This window comes from Haplochromis burtoni, unplaced genomic scaffold (assembly GCF_018398535.1).
Source record: "Haplochromis burtoni strain Fernald_Lab_line unplaced genomic scaffold, NCSU_Asbu1 Contig_142, whole genome shotgun sequence".
In the NCBI taxonomy this organism is placed as follows: Eukaryota; Metazoa; Chordata; class Actinopteri; order Cichliformes; family Cichlidae; genus Haplochromis; species Haplochromis burtoni.
The window spans coordinates 94,043-116,950 of record NW_024582503.1 but is presented as its reverse complement, the minus strand read 5'-3'; the positions used below and the strand labels follow the sequence as shown (position 1 = coordinate 116,950).

Here is a 22,908-nt window from a genome sequence, read left to right as displayed (position 1 = left end):
TAAAGATGCTGTACAGGATGCTGTGTGAGCAGCATGATAAGCTGCTTGATTGTAAGCAAGAAGGGCAGGCAAAAAAATATGTGTGTGTGTGTCTTGTTCGGGGATCACTGAGACAAAAACTTGTCATTTACTTATATATTTATTTCCTTCTTGATTCACTAAAGGATAATATGAAATACACTCAGCGTGCATTAGGCCTTTATATATTCAGCGCACCAGTGCAAACCTATAGACAGCCACAAAACATGTACAAACAGTGCCATTTTATCTGTGCTTCTCAGTTTTTCTTATTCTGCCAAACCCTTCCCTCCATCCCTTTTCTGTGCCCTCTGACTAGTCAAACAGTGTTCTACTCAGGGGGCTTATTTTATTAATTCACCATTTCCTCTGTTACAGGCCACTTTCATTGTAGTCCACATAGCAAGAAGACCACCTCATAGGGATTTTCCTCTTCACCAGGTAACCACAAAGGGTAAAAGAAGCACATTATCCACATGTACAACACCCAACCCCTCCCACACACACAAGCTTTTTGTGCTATATTGTGCTGACCACCGTCGCAGCAGGAAAAACACAAGCGCGCACACACATAGCATATTATCTTTATGAGGTGTTATACACCAGTGACCACCAACACAGGGTCTCAGTGTTCTCTAATCCACACTCAGACTGAAAAGACTGTTCCATGCAGTAGAGGGATTACACTGTCGGATTAATGTGAGTTTTAATTTGAGTCATTTTGAGAGCCCGTGATAATAGGAATAGGTGCAGGGAATAATACCACTGCTCCGATATGAACTGAAATGTGGTACAACTTTATATTATTTTATTACAGCTGAGTCGGCTTCGGTGAAACACACATTGTTTGCGTGCGTGTTTGTCCTTGTTTGTCTCACTGGAGATGAGCACGCAGAAGCTTTATAAGTCTGTGAAACCTGCTATTATCACTATGGCTAGCACAGATATTGGAGTGGCTCAAGGAAAAAGTTTTCATTTAGAGTCACTGATTAGCTGCTTATTGTGCCCAAAACAATTTTGAAGTTATTATGAAAAGAAGGCAAAATGCATTGTTTGGAATTTTATTTATTTATTTTATAGATTTTCCACTTTTAGAGATTTCAGACCTGCAGTGAACAAACATTACTCTGCTTTTTTCCCCCTCAATCCTCATCAGTTTGTATCAGCATGTTACTGCTTTTCAGCCTGTTCTGACTCTAAATGAATCAAATGCTGCTGTTGTGTTATCCAACAGTGGTTGGAGAAGGCAGCATTACCAAAACTATTTTGACTTTGTGCAATGAATTTGTTATATCATTGTCTTTGAAATGGTTGTTCTAAAGATGGGGTCCACTTGTAGTCAGTTGTTGTCTTCAAAGCAACTTCAGTGCATCAAGATGGTTATAAAAAGGGCAATAAGACTAAGGTAGTTCGCTGCTATCAGTCTGCTATCAGTGAATGGAGTTAAGTTGCCATTCGCTTGCAATCTGTTTGTGAATTTGGTGAAAATGGCAAATCTGTTTCTGTCTGCTTACAAAAGAAATTCACATTAAACAGAAATTTATGTCCAGTAAGAACCTTATAGATCTGAAAGAGAAATTCAGAAACGGCTCCACAAATAGTGACATAGTTGCTCTAGGAGGGCAAAATGACAGGCGCTTGACAACCTATCTTTTCTAAAGGATTGATTCTGAATTTGGCTTCCAGCTCCCTATTGCAAAGAGATGCATCACAGATGAGAAATACTCATTTATGCAGACAGACTCTGATTGCAACATGGTGGGATTGAGTCTACATAGTTTAAGTACCTAAATCTAAACTAAAGGCAATAGGTGAACCCACTGCTACCCTCGCTGACGGCAGCAACTTCTGACAGAAGAGTACTATTTGACACCCAGGGATGAAAACACTGTCTGTTTTCTTTATATTTTATCATTCTTTGTGCATTACCAGTATGAAACAGTTCTTGTGTATAGAACCCAGTGCTTGCAGTCCTCCATTCTAGGCAAAATAAACAACAGCTGCTATCAAATATGGTAGATTAACTCCAAAACAGAGAGAGCCCAGAAACATGATATGATGTTCATTCCAAAGTCATATTCTTATTATACTATTGATACAACTCTGGCAATTGTTATAATCCTAACAATATAATCCTAGAAGTAAGCAATTTTAGTAAAACGTGTAAGTGGTGTTTATAGATCATTCATTTTTTTCTACATGAATAGAGGCAGAAAAAAGCTTTTTCTCTAGAGTGAAGATACTTTCTCTACGAGCAACAACAAAATCATGGTTTTCAGTTCAGCGGATGCGATGTTATATATTGTTGGGTTTTTATTTTCTACTTCTAGAAGGAGGAGAGCTGTTTGGAGTTGGGGTTAAAAAAAGAAGAAGAAGAAGAAGAAGACAGGTTGTATTTTAGTTAATTAAGATTCAGGTTGGATTAATTAGATTTTGCACAGTATCTGTGTAGTGCAATATGGCTTCATCTCCCCTGTAGGAGATTACAACAATCAAATCCCAAATTCTCTGTGGTTGTTGATCCATATTGCTTTTGAAAAACTCACTGCTGAACTGTTCTCTGAAATTGCTTGCTGGAATTTTCATCAGTCTGTTGACTTAAAATTAAAAATAAAAAGTCAATAGATTTGTTAAACAACAGAAATGACTCTTACTGGGAGTGACTGGGAAAGAAATGAATTCCATCACTGCGTAGACCACATCATCTCCTTTGGCTCTGCACCACCGTCCTCTCTCGCTGTGATCAGACAGTCAGTGGTGATTTTATTTTAAATAAAGTAGAGGAAACTACAGTTAAAGTGCCATATCTCAACTTTGACTTGAAGTTTATGTTAAGTTTATGAAACTTACAAAAGAAAAGCTTTAAAAGTAATTGGACATGTGACACTGTGTGGGCAGCTCGTTTTCATACAAAATATGCTGTAATTACGTGCCATCTGCAAGTAAAGACAAGAAAAGCAAATGAAGTAAGCATAATAGAAACACTCAAGAAGCACATCTGATAAAATCAAGGCCATTTGCTTTGCCGAAATCAAACATTCTAAAAACAACGGTGTTCACAGAAGAAATGGCAGGGAACATTATATTAACAACATTGCACGCCATGTTGGTAATGTATTTTGCGTTTTAAAGAACCCCCCCAAAGAAGAGCTTTGAGAACTTTTCTTGAAGGCTACTCAAAGAAATTATTGGGACACTTGCCTAAAAGTTCTAAGGTGGTTATAACCAGTGTTGGGTAAGTTACTTTAAAATAGTAACTTAGTTACATTACTAGTTACTTCTCTCAAAAGTAACTCAGTTACTTCAAGTTACTCGTTACTTTGAAAGTAACGAGTTACTAGGGAAAGTAACTTTGGTTTTACTCAGAATTCTCTTGTTAATGTGTTGCTTCCATAACTTTGCCAGTCTTCTAGCTTGCTTACTTGCCACAGTGCACTGTGCCACCTACCAATAGAAAGGAAAAGATAATGTGCATATTTCCACGAGAGAAATCCCACGCCTGGACCGTCATTGACTGCTGCCATGATTCTAGCCTACGTCACAGACGTCATGTGCGCCTTTTACATCCAACACAAAAACTGCAGTCGTGGTGCTTTGATTGTACTCAGAACTCAGAAATTCTGCCTTCTGAATAGGAAGATGTAGGTAACACCAGACTGCAGATGAGCTGCATACAGGGCTGGACTGGGACAGAAAAATGTGGCCCGGGCATTTTGACTAGAGACCGGCCCACCATTATAGGAAAAATCATAAAGCCTTTGAATGAAAACAAACACTGTTGTGACAGTGATGTACACTGTTCTGATGGTATATATGCATCAATCTATCAATCGTTTGTTGTAAGATTCAGATAATTATTTATTAAAAGCTAGACATTTTAAATGAGAATAAGAAAGAAAAGTATTTCTTTGTGCCCCCCTTTCCCTGTTAATGCCCTACCTGGGCCCCCTGGCAACACTTTGCTAGACCCGCCCCTGCACAGTTACCAGCTGTCAGCTACTTAGAAAAGGATCCTGGTGGTTATTTGTCTCTCAGAAACAGTTCATAACTTCCCTTCAACTCATTCATGTCACCTAAAAGGTAAACCTGTTTCTCCATCACCTGTTCAGCTCTGATGATCAGTAAGGACATCTCCTGGTTTCATCTTCATGTTTCCCTCTCACCAGATAACCAAACCATATCATGACCAGCAGCTTTACAGCTGTGGCTCCAGCAAACATCAGCTGATACTAGAAATTAATATTAAATAAATTCTAACAACAGCTGATCAAGCTTAAACGTGCTGCTGTGTTTAGCCAATCGCTTTCTTCGGCAAAGTGGGCGATAAACAAACAAGAGAGAGCCGATCAGCTGATCATTGATCAGTTTCATGATTGAAGTAGAACAGGAGAGGGAGGGGAGAGATGAGAAGAAGAAGAGGCAGCTGTTAGCGAAAGACAGCAGAAAACTCCAGCTTTGTGTCCTTTTTCCATTGTAGCTGAAATTCGGGACAAACTGTTCCTTTTCAGCCTCAATACAAAACGCTAATATTTTCTCTGAATACCGAGTTTTACGGGACGGTTGGCAACTCTAATTAACTTATGAACAAAATAAAGTTCAACATCATAACTTCATAGCACCCACCCAGCTGTATAGAAACTCCGTCATGCTAGCTAGCACGCAGTACGGAAAAAGTCAGCACTAACGAAAATAAACTCCACCTAAACTTGGTTCATATCTGACCCAGAGGACTGCAGGTCATAACTTCTTACCTGAAGTTCAGTTCACTGACACTTGGACCGGCGGCCGCCTCGGGTCTCTTTCCTCTCTGCTCCCTTTTCCTTCATCCACCTGCTGGCCTCCACCACTTGCTAATGTTACTGAATCTGTGGAAGCTCCGCGATAGCCACCACACGAAGTAACGAGTAACGACCCTATCTAAATCCCAGTAACGAGTAACGCGTTCCTGATTTTGGCATAATAACTAGTTACCGTGCTCGTTACCACAATAATAACGTAGTTACTGTAACGCGTTACTTAATAACGCGTTAGTCCCAACACTGGTTATAACAAACATTGACTTTCGAGCACATTAGAAATGCACAAATTGTGCTTGCACGTTTAGATAAATCACTCAACCTATATCCCATTTTCCAACCAAAATATGAAGAAATGAGGGGTCACTCAAGACTTTTGCATAGTACTGTATATAGGATAATAGCACTCAGAACTCATTAGAGAATGATTAACCTGGACAGCGTCTCATAATTTAACAGGATAATGATACTAAGAATATACAGCAAAAGACATTTTTCAGTGTAAAGAGGTGGAACATTGTTAGTTTGGCAAGCATTTAAGGTCCTCAATCTTGAGAATCCATCAAAATCCATCCATGCAGGCTTCAACCCATGTTCTTGTAGCCAGACCACAGCAGGTTTGGATCTGTCAGTGTCCCATGAGAAATTACTGACTAATAAGGTTGCTGCTACAGCATGTTTTAGCTATAACAAGGTAACAATAACAAAGGTTTATGCAGTTTTAGACCAAGTATGTTTTTGAAGTGACTTTCTGGGAATCACAATTTTTTCTTAATAAGACGGTAAGAAATATCTAATCATATACAAACTACATATCAATCTGCACTCAGTGCATGCTAGCTTTCTGAACTGTGCAGTCTGTGCCTTTTCCCAGCTTCTGTGCTATATCCCATGATTCATCTGACTTGTAACAGTTGTGTTTTATGAAAGCCTTTTTTCAAACAGTTTCCAACTTTGATTTCCCAGGTTCAGTGTATTAAACACTCTAACATGATACATTTAAAATTTTATATGTTGTCATAACTCCTAAGGAAACAAAATAAATTTGAAGTCTAATTTCAGTTTTCAGTCAATATGTCAGTTGGTTCGCAGCTGTCAAACATTCATCTACTAAGAAGAATTTGAAAACATTCGGATCCTTTACAGAGGGGTTGTTACAAGGTTTCAAAAATGTCTAAAAAAAAAAACCCACTACCCAAGACAAAGAGATTACCCCAGCACTCCTCAACGCGATGATTTTTTTGAAGCCCCTTGAGCTTTGTATAAAGGAAAAACAACACAGGAGAAGCACCGGGACATACAGTGCAAACTCCAAAACACAATACACAAAGAGATGCAGTGCAAGCTTCAAGAAGACCAAGAGATGCAGTGCAAGCTCCAGCAATTCGAGAAGAAAAATGAAGGGCTTCAAGTGTTTAATGAAGCATTCAAAAGAAATACACAACTGCAACAAGAGAAAGAAGATCAAGAACCTTCAGTGTAAGCTTCAAGAAAAAGACCAGGAGATGCAATGCAAGCTCCAGTGCATGGAGAAGAATATGAAGGGCTTCAAGTGATGTTTAAACAAGCATTCAAAAGAAATGCACAACTACGGAAGGACAAAGAACAACTGGAAGAGATGCAAAAAGAAATGCAACATGATCTCCAAGAGTTTGAGAAGAAAAGTACAGTTAAGAATATTATACAACAAAGCAAATGACAAAAACATTGAAATTGAGGACGAGAAACAAGAACTAGAAAAAATATGCACAGAAAGCAGAGTAAAATCTAAGCAATGGTGAGCAAAAATACCCATTTGCAACAAAGTACAGTACACAAACACTGAAATGCAAGAGGAGAAGCAACGACAGAAAATAAATACATAAAGACATCCAGTGTACACTTCACGACCTGCAGAGGAGACATCAAGAGTTACTGGCCATATCTGACAAAGTACAACAAACAAACAACGTCATGCACAAGGAAAAGAAAGTTCAAGAAGAAAAACATTAAAAGAAAACTGCAAGAGAAAAACAAAGAGCTCAAAGAAAAGCATGAAGAAAAGCAGGAAAAATTAGAAGAACTGGAGAAAAGGTGTAAGAAACTTGAGCTGCAGCATACAGAGCTTTTCAATGAGATGACAAACCTCACAGCGCAGAACAAAGATCTGCAGGAACTGTGCCTGCAAAAGAAGAAAAAGCACTTCAGGTTTTTCATGAAGAAGGACTCCGCTGCTTCTTTAGTTCAGCCAGGAAAAGAGTAGCCTGATCCTCCTCCTGCAGGGGCAAAGTAGACAATAAATGATGCAAATAAATTTAAATAAATAATGTCGTTTAGGAACACTACTGAATGTTACTTAAGAAAATCTGAATAAGGTAAACTGAGCTTTATTTAACCTGACACTCTGTATTAAGATTTGTTGACAGGTTTGAATCGGATAACAGGATGAAGGCAAAGAATAACTCACGAAACGTTTAAGAATAATTCACCTTAATTGGATAACTGGACATACGTAAAGTCTCACTTTAACCATTTGTCTTTGTTTTATGAAGAAACGTTTACATTTATAGTGTCGACTAATCGGTAAGGGTGTGACAAATTAAGTATGAAAACAGCAAAGGGGTCAGTTGAAGCTGCACACATGTGTGTGGACTGTCACATATGCAGATCAATTGCAACTGTGAAATTAATGCAGAATTATTCTGTAGAGCATGGATCCCTTAGAACGTACCATCACTTGCACAAGAAAACCCCATTTACACAAAAAGGAAGCGTCATTCAGAGTTGCAGCTGTTGAGTAGAAATGCATGTACTGAGTGTAGATTGCTATGTAGTTCATTAGATATTTCTTATATTAGCTTGTTAGCTCGTATTTTATGAAAGTCCATTCCATTTTTTCAAAGAGTTTCCAACTGTGATTTCCCAGGTTCAACGTATTAAACACCCCATTAACTTTGAAAGAGCCTTCATTTTTATTTGAAATTGACTGGTCTGCCAAACAAACAAACAAATAAGTAACTGTCCAAATGCTTGGATCTGGATGCCAATAAATTCTGCAAATGCTAACCAAGTGAACAAAAGAGTTGCACACACTTACTTTAAGACATATATGATTTTTTAATGTAATTGCATAAATCTCCCTCTGCAAGAAATGCAATGAGAAGTTCAGTGCAGCTGCTGTTCGCTTCTTCTGAAGCTGTTCTAAAGAACTTTGGTGATCTTTTTCCCATTTTCTTGGTTTCCCACTGACTTGGTACTGTATCATATCTGTAGCCTTAGCGATGGGTGTCAACCTCACAGGGAACAGAGATTATTCCAACACTGACAGTTACTCACAGCTATCTGGGCATGTCTAAAGAAGCTATATGCATCATTTAAGGTAGAAATTATTATTAATGTCCCTTGATGATAAGAATATGGTTAATAATTATTAATACATATCCTTATTCATTTGTAGTGCAGACTCAAAGTTCCCTAGCTTTTGCTGGCTAGCAGTAATGCACAATTCATAAACTTGTTTTATTTGTTTTTGTTTCTTTAAATATAAAGGCTAAATTCACAGCATTTCTTCCTCTCTGAATACACCTTCTGGGAAAAGAACAACTACAGAATTGGAAGAGTCTATAATGTAAATAGAAAGAACCACGGACCAGATTTTAAACTGAAATCGCCTTTCACGCTGACGTACACTTGAACAGAACACACAGCAGCTGGTAAAATTGCAATGTTTTGCGCGCTAATTTGGTATGTGCTTCAAAATCAGCAAATTGGGACAACCTTGCTGAAATGGAGATGCTTTTGGCAAGTGAAATGGCCTGCCTCATATATTATGCTAAAAAAATACACATTTGAAAGGAACGTCTGACGCTGTAAGCAGGAAATTGGGGGTAAATTGGCACATTCTCTCAGCTTAAGTTAATTGTGCTCGTGCTATTGTCAGGGCATTTGCAGGGTGACAGACAGATGGGCGAGGGCTGACACATGTATTTGGAAGAGTTTAAAATTCAAATGCTCCTCATGTGTGAATGCAGACACCTGGGGTAATCAGCTGGCTGGTGTGTATGTGGTGTGAGTGACGTGCAACCTTGTATTTACCCATAAGCCTCTCTGTCCCTGCCCGTCTTGCTGTCAGGGTTCCTCCTTGTTTTCTGGTGTCAGGTATGCTGTCACGTTTTCCTGAGTGATTACAAACCCTGGAAGGAAAAAAAAAACACTGTGTACTGTGGTTATATTTTCTAAAAGGAGTTTTAAAGTAAGGAGGCAAGGTATTTATTTCTGTTTGAGCTCCTGGGCATGGTTGATCTCTGTGCTATTAAAAATTCATTCACTGATAATACCCCCACTCCCCACCCCCAACGCGTTCCTCTCCATCTCCCTTCCCCTGTCTCCCTCTGTAGAACGCTCATTTTCTCAATGGTATCTCTGTTTCTTTGTGTCAGTTCACTTCACTTTATTGGCATGGGGTGTGATTCACTGTCTCTATCTCTCTTTGTTCGCGTTGTCTCTCCTTTCATTCTGCGTCTCCTTCCCTCTCTTTCCTCGCTCTTCAAAAATCTGCCATGGAAGCGAGACAGAAGAGCGCCTGCTGTTTCTCTGACACACTCTTCCTCTCTTAAATCAAAACCAACTGAGGCGAAATCAGGTTATTACCTTAGCAGTGTTTCTTCTCTCTCCCTCGCACCCATTCTTCCATTTTTGCCCAAGGTCTATGAAATTTTACACTTTGAAAAGAAAGGGCAGCCGCTCAGTCAGACGAATGGGTGCGAGCTGAATTTGAAAGGAGATTGCTGCATAAATAAAACAGAAAAAATAAATAGCCTACTGAAGTGTGAGATGGATGTCTGACAGGGCCTGACGATGTATGCGTGCGCATGTGTGTGTGTTTGTGTGCATACTCTTGCCCCTCGGTCTGCCTTCAAACGCTACACCTCAGACCCCTCACACGCACGTACCCGTTACAGGGGGTGGTGTTATCAAGTTTGTTGTGGTCAAATATTTGTGATTTCTTTACTGCCTTTCATCCTTGGAGGCAAATAAGGATAGGCATTTATCAGTATGTGATCTCAGAGAGTTGGAAGAGCTCCATAAGTTCTCCGAAAGGAACAAGTTTTGAATGTATACTACACACAGACGAAAGATGGGGAATAAGGGAAAACACAAAGTAAAGACCTACCTTTCAGCAGAGGTGAGCAGACTGAATGGAAAGCTGAAAACAAAGGGAAAAAGTCCATTTAAAATGCATGCATTCAAGTGATACAGATGGAAAGGGATGAAAGAAGTTATAACAAATTGAACAGAGTAAAGAGTTGAAGGAGAGGAGCCCAAAAAAGCAAGGGCGGTCAGTAAACAGCACGGCAGAGAGTCAAGCAGACATAAACAACTGCAGCTAAAGATGGATGATAAAGACGGAGGAACGGCTGTATCGGTGATGAACGATCAGCAATGTGGACGGGCAAATGAATGATTTGAGGAGAAGAAAGGGGAGGGAAAGGTTGTAAACAAGTCAGAATAACCTCATAAGAATGGCATATCCACCAGAGCTAGGATGGATTGTTGTATGTTATACAAAAAATAAAGGAAAGTTGTCACAATGAAGTAACCTTTGCATGACCTTGGATTGAAAGGGAAAGTAGGAAAGTGACAAAGTTAAAATCTAGCACAGAGCACGGAGATCAAGGACGCAGATTGTTGAGAGAGGGAATGAGCACAGAATAATGAAAAACATGTAAAATAAATACCTAACCTTCTGTTTGCTTTTCAAAAGTACAAATAGAATAAGATGTCGGCGCTTTGTAGACGACACAAACGTGTTTTCAATGAGGCTGCTGTATGGAGAGACCAGGTTGATTAGGAGCTGTGTCATCTTTTGCCAAGACTCGCTTTCTTTGAATAAATACAAGAATCTTTGGAAGACTCAAGAGTGTGTCTCTTTGTGCACTTGTGCATGTCTGCCTGTTTGCCTCTTTGTACAAGGCCCAGATGATCGGGTCAGACTCACACTTCTGTGCGTCCATGACCTGCCAACAACACCTCCACATTAACGCAGGAGAAGCAGTTGATACCACGGACCTAATGAGCACACTTGAGCATGTGAAAATAAAGCAGGGCGGCTCAACTGTAAGACTTTTTTTTGTTTCTTTTTCTTCCTCCTGACAGGCTTACCTTTGTAACACAGATTTTTCTTTGTAAAATTTGGCTATGATGAATTGAGCTGGATGTGAAGCCAGCCATATATGCAGCAGGGAAGTTCTTTTCAAGTCCAATTTACCTGATATGTCTTTGAACTGGAGGAAATGGGAACATCTGTTTAAAAGCCCCAAAAATATATGGGAGTAAAAGCTCCAAAAGGCCCCTGCTGACCCTTGGTTCAGTCAAACAGTGGTGGTGCTTTTTAATGTGCAGACCGCTAAACCACTTTGTGCTGCTTGCATTTCTGTCATAGAACTAAACCTGATAACGAACTGTTGTATATTTATAGCTCCCAGATAGTGTCTCGTCACACCTTCTTGTCTATACCATATTATGTGACTGTATTCATGTCAGCTGCACTTTAATTAAATGCAGACATCTTTTCATTCCCTACATTTGTTATCACTTTGAAACAAATCCATCACACCTTTTTTGCACACATGATTTGAAGCCTGAACAAATCTTAGCAGGGCTTAATAAATGAAATCAATTCATGATTTTTACTTTTTTTTTTAAACAACCTGAATTCCTCAGTGGTGAGAACTAAACAAGGCTCCTACATTCATCCCAGCAGCCCATCCTCTCTCACCTGTGCAAATTACTGTGTGTAAACAGATTGGATCGCACTAGCTTCATGTGGTTAGCCACTTCCCTAGCTGGGACAGGCTCCACTCAGGAGAAATAAACCATTTCCTGTTCACCGAGGGAACGATATGCTCAACTGTAACATACTGTAATTCTTTCCAGACGCTGGGTAGATTTGATCTTGTTGGAAAAAGTGCAGTACTAACAGGAGACATGTTCAGTAATGCAGAATACTTTAAACACATTCATAGGTTTCATTTCTTTAATGGGTGCATGCTAAAATATTGAAATAAAAACATGGAGTTAAACCCAGTCATACCTGCAGTCATTTTAAATTACTCCATATAGGACAAGATGTCTTGTAATCCTTAATGTGGGTTCCTTAAGGGTCAGCTTGAATTAACAGTCATCTGGGCCCTTTATTTCCTTTGGGTGTGTAACTGTTTTAAACTCCCAAAGTAAACTCCACGCCTTGCAAATGTGTAGCTGTTCTGTTTCTTACTCAGTGAAAAAGCTTATGTAAGCTTAAAAAAATATCATTTTATTGTAACATTATTCATTATTATTTATTGTTTGTGTCATCTCTCTGAGATACTTACTTTATATGTAATCAGTCATCCAAACAGTTCATTATGAATTGGACACAAGAAACAGATTTGGCTGCAGATGCAGTGCAGAACCATCCTTGTTTGAACCCGTGGAAGATCCTCCAGCGCCGGATATATCTCAATGCATCTTCTAGTCTTCTGCTTAGTTATCACACTGATAATCCTAAAACTGTGAAAACAGACACTATCCTTAATTGGTTTGTATCATATCTCTGAAAAACGCATAGTTTACCGTCACTTTGGAGTGTAATTTGATGTCTTTTTTTAATGAATGCTATTGCAATATTGGGCTAGAGCCTCAATGCTACTGATGACATCTAATCTTTGTGACAGCTTATTTTGCAGGCTGACTTCTCTTGATCTCCCACACTGATATGCAGAGTGTAAATGTTTGAATGTTTTATCGCACAAGTGAAAACGGGAAAGACAGAGGTTTAAAAATATGCGCTCAGTTGCAGTAGGCATTGGATTAATTATACAACGATTCAATAATTGCAGTATATTTAAATATTAAAAAACATTATGAACATTTAAAGTGAATGAGTTAGGAAGATCATTAATGGATAATGAGCTTAGGAATATACGATGTGTTATGTGTTAGTGCTTTGATAGGATCATAAATCCTATACACTTTTTATTTGGTTAACGGGAGCTTCACAAGGTCGCCTCATACCCTGCTCTAATTTTTAAGTCCGACCTTGTGTTGGCGTGTGTGTATGTGTGTGAGTGCGTGTGCATGTATATGTAATAAAGAAGAATTTCACTTAGTGTGGAGACATATCCTGGCAAATCCACAGCCCAAAACACACAAGCAGTAAGTTTCCTTGACCTCAAATGTTGTTAAAATATTCACGAGTACAAAATATTGTTTCTTCCTCTTGATTTTACCTGATTTTCAACCTTCTTTTCTTCCTTTAATCTTTTTCTCTTGTTAGCCCACAGACTGTGTTCTGTAGTACCACAGGAGTTCTGTCGTCTGCAGAACAATTATGTCAATTATCTCGCATTTAAATGGTTTCCAGAGAGGAGTTCCTTGGCTAATAACAGTCAAATGAAGTGACAACTAACCAATTAATCTCACTCTAATTGCTCAGTAGGTACAGTCAATCAATCATAATGCCCCTCTCTCTGTACTTTCTTCCTTGCTTTCAGCGCACATTTTACACTCGGTAGCTTGGCTCACTACATGTCAATCAAATATTAATTCATCCTTTCGCTCCTGTGGGGATGGAAGTGCATTCCAGTGTGTTGACTTCATGGCTATGCTGCTAGTCAGCACATTTGACTTCTATCGTGACAATGTTTGCTTGAAAATGCTTTATGGGCAAATTAAAAGAGTAAAGCAACAGTAGAGATAGGGAGGCCATTCATTTCATAATTGCATGCTTGCAGCTTTGATCATGTTACATAGACAAACATTAGCTCACTGTTAGTCTATATTTAATAGTCTAAATTGCCAAATCACTGCTCCATATGCTAGAGACCAAGAGCCTTTGAACTGACAGTTTCACAGACTCGAATGTTATGATATATCTTGTGAGATTTACACTATGTGCAGCTTTGCTTTCTGCACCCTTGCACACATGTATCCAGAGCCACAAGCTTGAGTGAAGCACAGAGCTGTGCAGCTAAAATCTGCCTGAGTGCTTTACTGAAATAATTTATTCCGGTGTCATTCCAGAAAAAAAAAGGTCACATTTGCAATTTGCAGCAGTGGTGATGGAAATCTGAAAAACAAACTATTACTGTTTAGTACGTTTAAAAAAGTTGAAAAATGACACTTTAATGTGAGCTTTGTGAGGTTTTTGGGAGAGCTTATTTATGTGGTCAGCATTATGAGGAGGTAGGGTTAGTGAGTGACTCATTAAAAAAAAGGAAACAGCAAAGAATGTGAGCCTGTGTTTTGTCCTAAAGTGGGAGAATCCGCTCACCACTCCAAAAATTTGGAGTTCGTAACATAATGCTGGGTTTCCCTACAAGTAATGCTAGTCAAAAATGGCCATACAAATCTATTGGTTTCTCTGAATCGTATTTTTTTGGCATAACAAGATATTTTCACTGAGCACGTATTTACAATAAAATCCAAGTTTTATTCCAGTCTTATTTATCCTGGCACATTTAATCTCAAGAGCTGCTCATTAAACGTCTGTCTTTAACAAATTCCCATCAGCGAGATGTTAGTCACCTGCACGCTATTAAAACATCACAACATTGAGATAGTCGTTCTTAATTCTCTCATATTAACACTTTACATCAGGTGCATCAGGGTCTGTGAGTGTGTGTCATTCACTACAAGTGCTTGAGTAAAAGTGCTAACAAAAAACTTGCTATTTTAACAAACGGGGATGCCAGTTTATTTCATTTATTCTCCACAAAACTGCACTTTTATTATAAATCATGTTTTGGACACTTTGGATTTTTGAAGTTGTGCCTTGAAGCTACTGCTCACTTATTTTAAATTTCTCAGTCTCCAAATGTTATTGCAATAAATGTGTTTATTGAGTCAAAACTTGTTCAGTGAATGGATATTTTGTTCAGAGTGATCCCACACAAATGCCATAGTGCTGTCTTCTATGGTTAATGTAGTACACCCATAATGTCAGCGCTTATTATACTAGCTATTGATTTTTCAAATTTGCGTCCTTTTGCCCCTTTTGATGTGTATATTCATAGAAATTAGGCATAATTAACTCAACTCAAAACAGAAATTTTGATTAGTAAATGTAAACCCCAGAGGAGCACTCAACAGTCAAGCAGATATCACTGCCAGCAAAGTCCTTGAAACTGCTGTGAACCTCAAATGTTTGCCGTTCACATCAGTGCAACAACACAGTTGATGTGGAATAGGCAGGCCTCCTGCCATATTTGCTGTTTCAGGATTTAGCCTGAAATAACAAAACAGTTCTTAATAGTTCTTAGTTAAGCTCTGCAGGGCCTACATGCAGTATAAAACTGACCGCAGTACTCTGGCATTACATGTAATTAGTTGCTGCCCAGCACTGCCCTCCATGTATTCTGTCAACAACAAATGTATATCTGCAGGTTGTATTAACTGCAGCTATACATGAATTGGCTCAAAAGTCTGAAATTGATAGGGGGGGAAGAAAAATCTGCCGTGTGGGCACGTATGCTTCGTCCCACACTGTCACGGCTCGTGGTGTCAAATGTTGTTTGAAAATATTGTTTTCCCTCAGTGATGTTTAATTGTTCCTCAACCAATTCCCCTTTCCATTCTCATTGCCACCACTAATTAGGAATGGAATTTAACTAGCAATGACTTTAGCGCGGAATCAGAACACACCCAGCCATTATAAAAAACCTAGGGACCCATAATGTGGTGTGGACTTGGCCACTGAAACCATGGGGTGGAGAGACATGAGGAGAGAGCTGCTGCTTCTCTCTGCTGCTCTTTGCATTTTTGGTTCTGGTCTTTGTTGCCATTGGCCTGTCATGAGAAGTTTCTCTCTTCCCATTTTGAAATTGTTTTCTGTTTGTGTTCTTCTGCTCTTCTGGCTTTTTTTTTGTTTTCCTCTCAACATCTCTCCGTTTCTCTCTTGACCTTTAGTGTCACCTCATTCTTTTTCCTCCACCCTCGCTCACATACACACACACACACACGCACACACACACACACACACACACACACACACACACACACACACACACGCTCTTCCTCCTTCCCACTCTCTCCTGCCACAGTAAGACCTAATATGAACTTTTGCTAGGAGCTGAGATCTATTTTATTGCCAGTGTTACTGTGAATGCCTTCATAAATTTAATGCTGTAATGCCTTTGAACAGCCTTCAAGTCCTCAGATTCATAAACACACACGCGCACACACACACACACAGTTGCTCCCATTTTTTCCCACTTTTCTTCATGAACTTCCCAACACATGCACAATCGCACACGCACAGATGTGATGTGTGAATGAGGTCTTTGAGGTTGTTTTTGCTCACATCAGACACAGCAGCCCCAGTGTTTGTTTGCAATTTCCACTGGCTCCGGTCCACTCCACCAAACCCATGGGAATTTGTGGATCAGCATCTTCTCAAAAAGCTCCTGGGCGTCACAGTGTACGAGTGAGCACAGAGCGAGTGCAATGGGTGCAGTGATGCTGTTAGTTTTATGTGGTATTTCAGATGTACTCTATATGCCATAGTTTATGGTAGAATTTAATAGGCAGTGCTGTAGTTTAAGACTGACAGTGTCATTAAATTACTAAGTCACTGCGAAAAAAATGTAAACATATACAGTTTGTCCTTTTCAGTTTCTTTTAGTAAATATTTCATTCTGAGTCCTGCAGAAAGTTAAGAGGCTCTTGAAATTAATTTTGATGTATGTTTCTCTTCATACTTTTGCTATTGGGTTTTACACACTGTATTATTATTCTCACACAATAACACTCAGAATACAGCCTACAAGGCTGTTTTTAACCAGAATATTTAAGGACTGTATAAGCTACAGTGTTTAGCTGCTGTTTAGCTGCTGTAATTTAAGCTAAATATATATACTGTGTAAAAAATGTCAAGACTGGAAGCTAACTACAGTGTTTTATGTAAATGCGGAGCAGATGTTCGTATTGAAGTGCTGTCAGTGTGTAAATAATGTTAAACATACACGGCAGCACAGTAACAGTGAATCATTAGCACCTGCAGCAGGAACATACAGCAAATTTAAAAAATACATAAATAAAATTGAATTGAACTGAACCTGCTGTAGGTTGAAATTAATAATGCACAGTTCAGTAGAGGCACAGTGAGTTTGTTTCATGGGTTGTTTGGCTTGTGATATAGATCATAGGCACTCACATGCATTAGGAGACATGTAAAGAAATCTTCAGAAAGATTAATAAAGGTTTGGCGTTTAGACTTCAAACTCACAGAGAACCGTCTCAGAGATGACGTAAAATCATCTCGTGTAGCACGCCGCATTGTCATTCATAGCCTGGAAGCAGACATCTGAAGCTTTGCGTGTAACTGGAGAGTAACATGTGTAGGTAAACAGTGTTACTGTTTGTTTCAGGTGTGTCAGAGTGAGGCTCAGTGGGAAAGATTGCTGTGTCTCGACAGGAGTGTGAGGGTAAGTGTTATATTTTCTCTTTGTTGTAACTTACGGCAAAGACGTGTCTACGTCTCTCAGTTTTCACCCCCTGTTCTCTTTTCTGCAACCCTGATTATTTTTTTCTGTTGCCTCCCTCTCTCTCTCTCTGTTTCTGTGCTCCTACAGCTGATTGCATAAATAATTTACGGCATGTAAATCCTTAGCAGCTGTTTGCTCCTTTTTGCCCCGTTTGTTCCTGTTTTCTTTCTTCCAGGTTAACATGGGACTTTTCTCAACCTTGTCACCTCTCCTCCCCTCTCTCCCTTTCTGCCTCTGTGCCTGGGGTTAACCTATCTTTCTTTCTCTCTAATTACACTGTTCTCAGTTCCAGCCCTTGTGTCTTCCCATGGGTTTCCATGTCTTTATGTAAGGAGTGGCTTTTTCTTGTATTGATGGGAATTTTGACTTGTAAGTCCATAGCTGTTGTTGTGTATTTGCATGTGGATGTGTGTGTCTTCCACTGTGCGCTTCTGCATGTAGATTGCTGCTCCACAAGACAGCCACCGTGTGGCTTCAGACCCTTACAATCAAGACGCTTATATGGGCTTATTGTGATTACAGTTCTTAGCTGTGCCTATGTACAATTTCGTCTGTCACTCCAGGCTTCAAATCCTCTAAGAAGGATCTCCAATTCAAATTGCGCTGTCAAATTAAGTTTTCTTCTTTTCTGCCGTAGTCCCCTCAATCCATTCCCTAGGTTGGACATGAAGCAATTTTATGTTAAAAAAGAAATAATAATAATACTAAAAAAAAGAGTCGCTCTGCACAAGAGAATCTATCAGAAAATTGCATGAGGCCAAATTCAAGGGGGGGAAAAAAGATGAACAACAAAAGGAAAACTTTACCTTTGGCTCTGTTAAGTCATTTCTTTTCCCCTATTCAATTTCCATTGTTTAAGACTGGGGCTGATCTTTCCAATATTGCTGCTAATCTAACTTCAAAGGGATGCCGGTATGTTAAAACACTTTTTAATTGTGATAAGGAATACGCTTTCATGCTTAAACCCCTTCTCCTCTGTTCGTCTGGACAGAACCCACAAATGCAGAGGCTGTTTTTTCACTCGGCAATTAAAATTAGAATTGGTCACATTTTTCACTGTCAGCCATTTCCTTTGCACACAAAGACATGCGGGCCACACAAGCGTGCGCGTACAGACATATGCAAACCCAGATACTACCATACAATACACATGGTGTTTTTGCTCAGTTGAACCATATCTAAAATAGCTTGCATGAAGACCATTAAAGAAGAAGAAAAAAAATCCTCCTCAAAACTAAAACAACCCTTAAGACCGTGCGGGTCTGGTAGGGCTGATGATTCACCACAAGCTTCCCTGTTACTTCTATGAGACATGCGATGCAGGCTGCGCCTTGTTGTCCAGAGATAACAGATTAACATGATTGCTGAGTGAATCATTTGCACTCTAGTGCTTTTGACATGGAAGATTCTTGAGGCTTTGATACTTGCACAATATTTTGAAGCAGTGGAGCAGTAAGATGTAATTCTGTTGTGACAAAATCAATTTGGATAAAAGCACAATGTAAAAAGCAAGAGTGGCATGAAAATGAAGTATTGGTTACAGCTGATAGGGAAATTGTCTATTTTGCCTCAGAGCTTTGAATATGAGTGCATCTAAAAAAAATTTTCATAAGAAGAGTGAAAATTTGAGGAATGGGAAAAAACAAATATACTGTGCTTGCTGCCCAACCCAGTCACGTGATGGGTTTTTGTGTTTCCCATCCAGGATGCATTTAAATGTACGTCTGTAAATCAAAGCTTTTTTAAATATACATGAAGTGGCTCAGTATTCTCCGAGAATAGTTGTAATCTGGAGAGATGTGTCCTTGTGTCTTTACTTATGGCCCATGTTGAACAGGGACATTTGTCATACTTAAAAATGTAATTTCCTCTGTTGCAGCTCTTCCACACTTATTTATCTAGTCTTATATGATATGTGAAAAAGTGTAAGAGGTGGGTCACTGAATCCTTCTTTTCAAGGTTCATCAAAAACTAGTGACAAAGAGCTGTTTTTTTCCCACTAGAACTCCATGAACAACAGAATCTATCAGTAATAAAAAATACCAGCAATTTATCTGACCCTTGCTGAGCAAGCAAGACACAAACTTGCAGAAATACGGTGTATTACTGCTCCCCCTACAGTCAACTCACAGTTAGACAGATAGCCACTTATATTTGAGTGGTGATGATGTGTCTGTTCGTCACACGAAAGCAGACACACACAGACACACAAAAAAAGTCGGCGCAGTCCTGTGACCACCCACCAAACTTCAGCTTGTACCATCTCCTGTAGGCTGCAAGAATGCTGGAGTGACAAAGGCAGCACTTTGGACAGCTGGCGCAGGTTCAGGTGTGGGCCAATAACTTGCCTGTAGTGGAAAAGTCCTTTTGTGACTTTGCAGTCGAGACAGGCAGCTCTGTTCTTCCCTGCAGCAGCACTCACATTTCACACTCAGTTTGAGCATTTGCAGTATGTCAAAAATCCTGACTGAGTGTTTCGCTGACGTGACTTAGACAAGGATTTGTTTCTGCATTTGAGGAACAAATCACTAGTGACGGCACAGAAGTAGAACCTCCTTGAATCCATGTCCACTCCGTCTAGATTCTTGTTTTTCAGTCTGAACCAGTTATGTGCATGTGCGGTTGTGTATGTGCTTAAATGTGTTCATGTCTGTGCTTGTTTTCCCGTGAGATTTATTTGCATGTGTGACTGCGCGTGTGACCCTGTGTGGCTGCGTGACCTGAATGTGAGTCTACAGTACTCGGCAGAGTGAGTGAGGTCTGTGAATCTGTTTTGCTTTTTTTGGGGTTGTTGTGCAGCATGGCCTCATTACCCAGGTGTTTACCCCTAACCACAGGAAGCTCTTGTCAGTGACGACTGTCTGCCGGCAAACATTGCCTGAGGGAAAGAAAGACAGGGAGGAAGGAACCTAGCAAAAGAGAGACAGTCGAGGGGAGGCATGAGAATCAGAGATGTCTGTCTGTCTGCTTGTCTGTCTGACTATCTATATATCTGTATATACTGTATATGCTCTATATATATTTCTCTAAATGTGTGTGTGGTTGTGCCAGTCAAACCTTCACTGGCAGGTCACTGGGTTCTTCTGTTTCTCCACCAGTGAAGGGAGGGAGGATAAGAGACGGGGAGGGAGAGAGGAGAGGAGGCATACAAGCTGCTGACAGGGATTTATGAGCTGATAGTGTCAGACTGCAAGCACAACAACAGTCTCCCTGTCTCTGCCTGTCTGCTCATGGAGGGAGAGAGTGACAGAAAGAATGGAGGGGGTGGTGGAGGAAGAAGTGAGCCAGCAAAATGAGTTGAAAATGAAAGAGCAGAATAAGAGAGGAAGTGAGCCAGGGAATAAGGCAGGATCAGGATTGGGATGTTATTTTATTTGATTCTTTCTTTGTCGTTTACTCTTTTCCTTTTATCACAATGTGTTTTTTATCTTCACAACCCTTCATTTACTCGCCTTTCAACATCACCTTTGTATGACTTGAATTGACTGTTGCGTTGGCTGATTTTAATTGTTTAGACCAATGATGTGAGTAAGAAACAGAGCGTTTAAGGCTGCTGTTGGTCTTGCATGGCCAAGAAGATGATGATGATGATGACAGTACAAACACTGTACAGAGATGACCAGACATTCATATGCTGGATGGTAACATTTCTTCCATTGTGTTGTTGTGACACATCAGTAGCTCAGATAAAGACGGTGATTATGCGTTTGATAAGCTGAGGCTACTGCAATGAAGTGTGAACAGTTGTTCCATTTTAAGAACTGTGCAGGAATACATGCTAGCACAACTGTTCTTTGTAGTTGTGTGTCTGTGTGTGTATGTGCGTAGAGGAGACAGAGTGACTGTTTAGATATGTCATGGTGAATCACAGCTAAAGTGTTCACTGCTAGATGACACACAGTAATATATAGTAGTTGGACTGTCTGACTGTCTGGCGTATGAGAGATCCATTCTGGAGTTAATTTTGTCTAATTAATGTTGTAGGATAAATCCATAATAGCTGTCTTTATTTTTTTTCACAATATATTCCCATGTGGCTACAGTTAAGAAGATAGCACTTAATTCCCCTATTATCAGTATAAAATCTTATCTTATACTACACTTGCATAGTGAATCTTATGGGAGTCAGTACTGTAACTATATGTCTAAGCTACTCATCCTTTGCGTTTAGGTATACTTATGGTATATTTCAACTTTTTACATGTGGTACAGACATGCTGAGTGCTGTTGTCTGTTAATCGCATATTCTTAGGCCTAAAAATATGTTGCACTTATAGACAACCCATAAACTTAATTTACAAAATTGATTTCCAGTTTTGGAAGTTGTATAATTGTGCCTGGAATACCATGCCCTGTTGAATGTTATGACTGTGATAATAACAGTGATCCAGATGTGAAGTCTGCCAGACTGGCATGTTGGGGGAAAAAGCAGCCTGACTGTGCACAGCATACATGCCCCCTGGGAATAATACAGACATCTAGTGATTTATATGTCAGTTCTTTTTTTTCTTTTTTTTTAATGACATAGTATTAAAGAGTAGTGATTCATGAGGCTCTTTTCATTTCACATCGAAACTCTGACTTGTTTCAGGCTATAGTTTACACTTTCCAGTATGCTTAGTAATGATCCTACAATAACTTTCCCAGAATTTCAAATGCCAGCGTCTTTCTTTTTGAATTCTTGTCTGTAGATAATAGTCACAGCCCCTGTGCTCCAAATATTGATTCAGTGACGACAACGCCAGTTGGGCATAGATACCCTACGGTGCAGATCCTTCATAAGAAAAGTTGGCCCTGTGGTTGGTGCTTTTTTCCAACCAATAACAGTACAGCGTGGTAAGGAGAGTGACAGTTTGGGATTTTTTTTTATTTTTGGACAGCTAGTGGTAAAAGATAAGGGCAGAAAGCAAGGCAACCTATGAAATTTAGAAAGAGCATGTTGCACTGTTGGGGCCCAAATCTGAGCTGCACTGAATGTTATCACAAAGGTGGTTTGGATCCTTTAACCTCCTAGGACCTGGCGTCCACATATGTGGACATCACATTTTGGGTTATTTAGACCAAAATACTCAATTTTGCTCTACAAGGGCCTGATATCCACTTACGAGGACATTATACTGCTACTGTTCTATCAAATTTTTAAACGAATATCCTCATATGTGGCTCTTATTTTTCTTAAAAACAAAAATAAGGTAAAAAAAAAAGATCTGGTAATTCTTTGTATTTACGTTAATCGGGCCCCAATATGCCCAACTATCAAAGAGAAATTAAAAATGCATGCCGTGGAAGAGTTTGGGTCTTAGGAGGTTAAAAATTAACTTGATATTCCACCAGTTTCAAACAAATATCTCATCATAGTAGTATGTACTATAAACGTATGTGCTATGTGGTAGTCCTGTTATAAGAATTCTGTTGCTAAAGGGGCAACGTTAAGCATCTGTGGTGATTTGATGCAATACCTGTTACTCAAGGTAACCAAAATATTTCAACGAAAGATAGCAACTGTTGTTTTTACCCATCATATTTCTGCTTTGTTAAAACCCAGCCACATGGGGGCCACAAACATACCTCCTCTTGTCTGAAGAGTCGCA

At 39.5% G+C, this 22,908-nt stretch overlaps 1 long non-coding RNA gene across 7 annotated transcripts in view; it reads left to right on the top strand.

Moving 5' to 3' along the window:
- The window catches only part of LOC102290699, a 152,937-nt gene that overhangs the window by 90,912 nt on the left and 39,117 nt on the right, over window positions 1-22,908 (top strand). For 6 of the 7 annotated variants that reach the window (XR_006054832.1, XR_006054833.1, XR_317413.3 and 3 more), the window contains exon 5: window positions 17,201-17,257. This is a non-coding gene — a long non-coding RNA (uncharacterized LOC102290699). Of the gene's footprint in view, window positions 1-396; window positions 460-17,200; window positions 17,258-22,908 lie in introns of all 7 variants that reach the window. The other variant, XR_006054836.1, reaches the window with a different exon arrangement.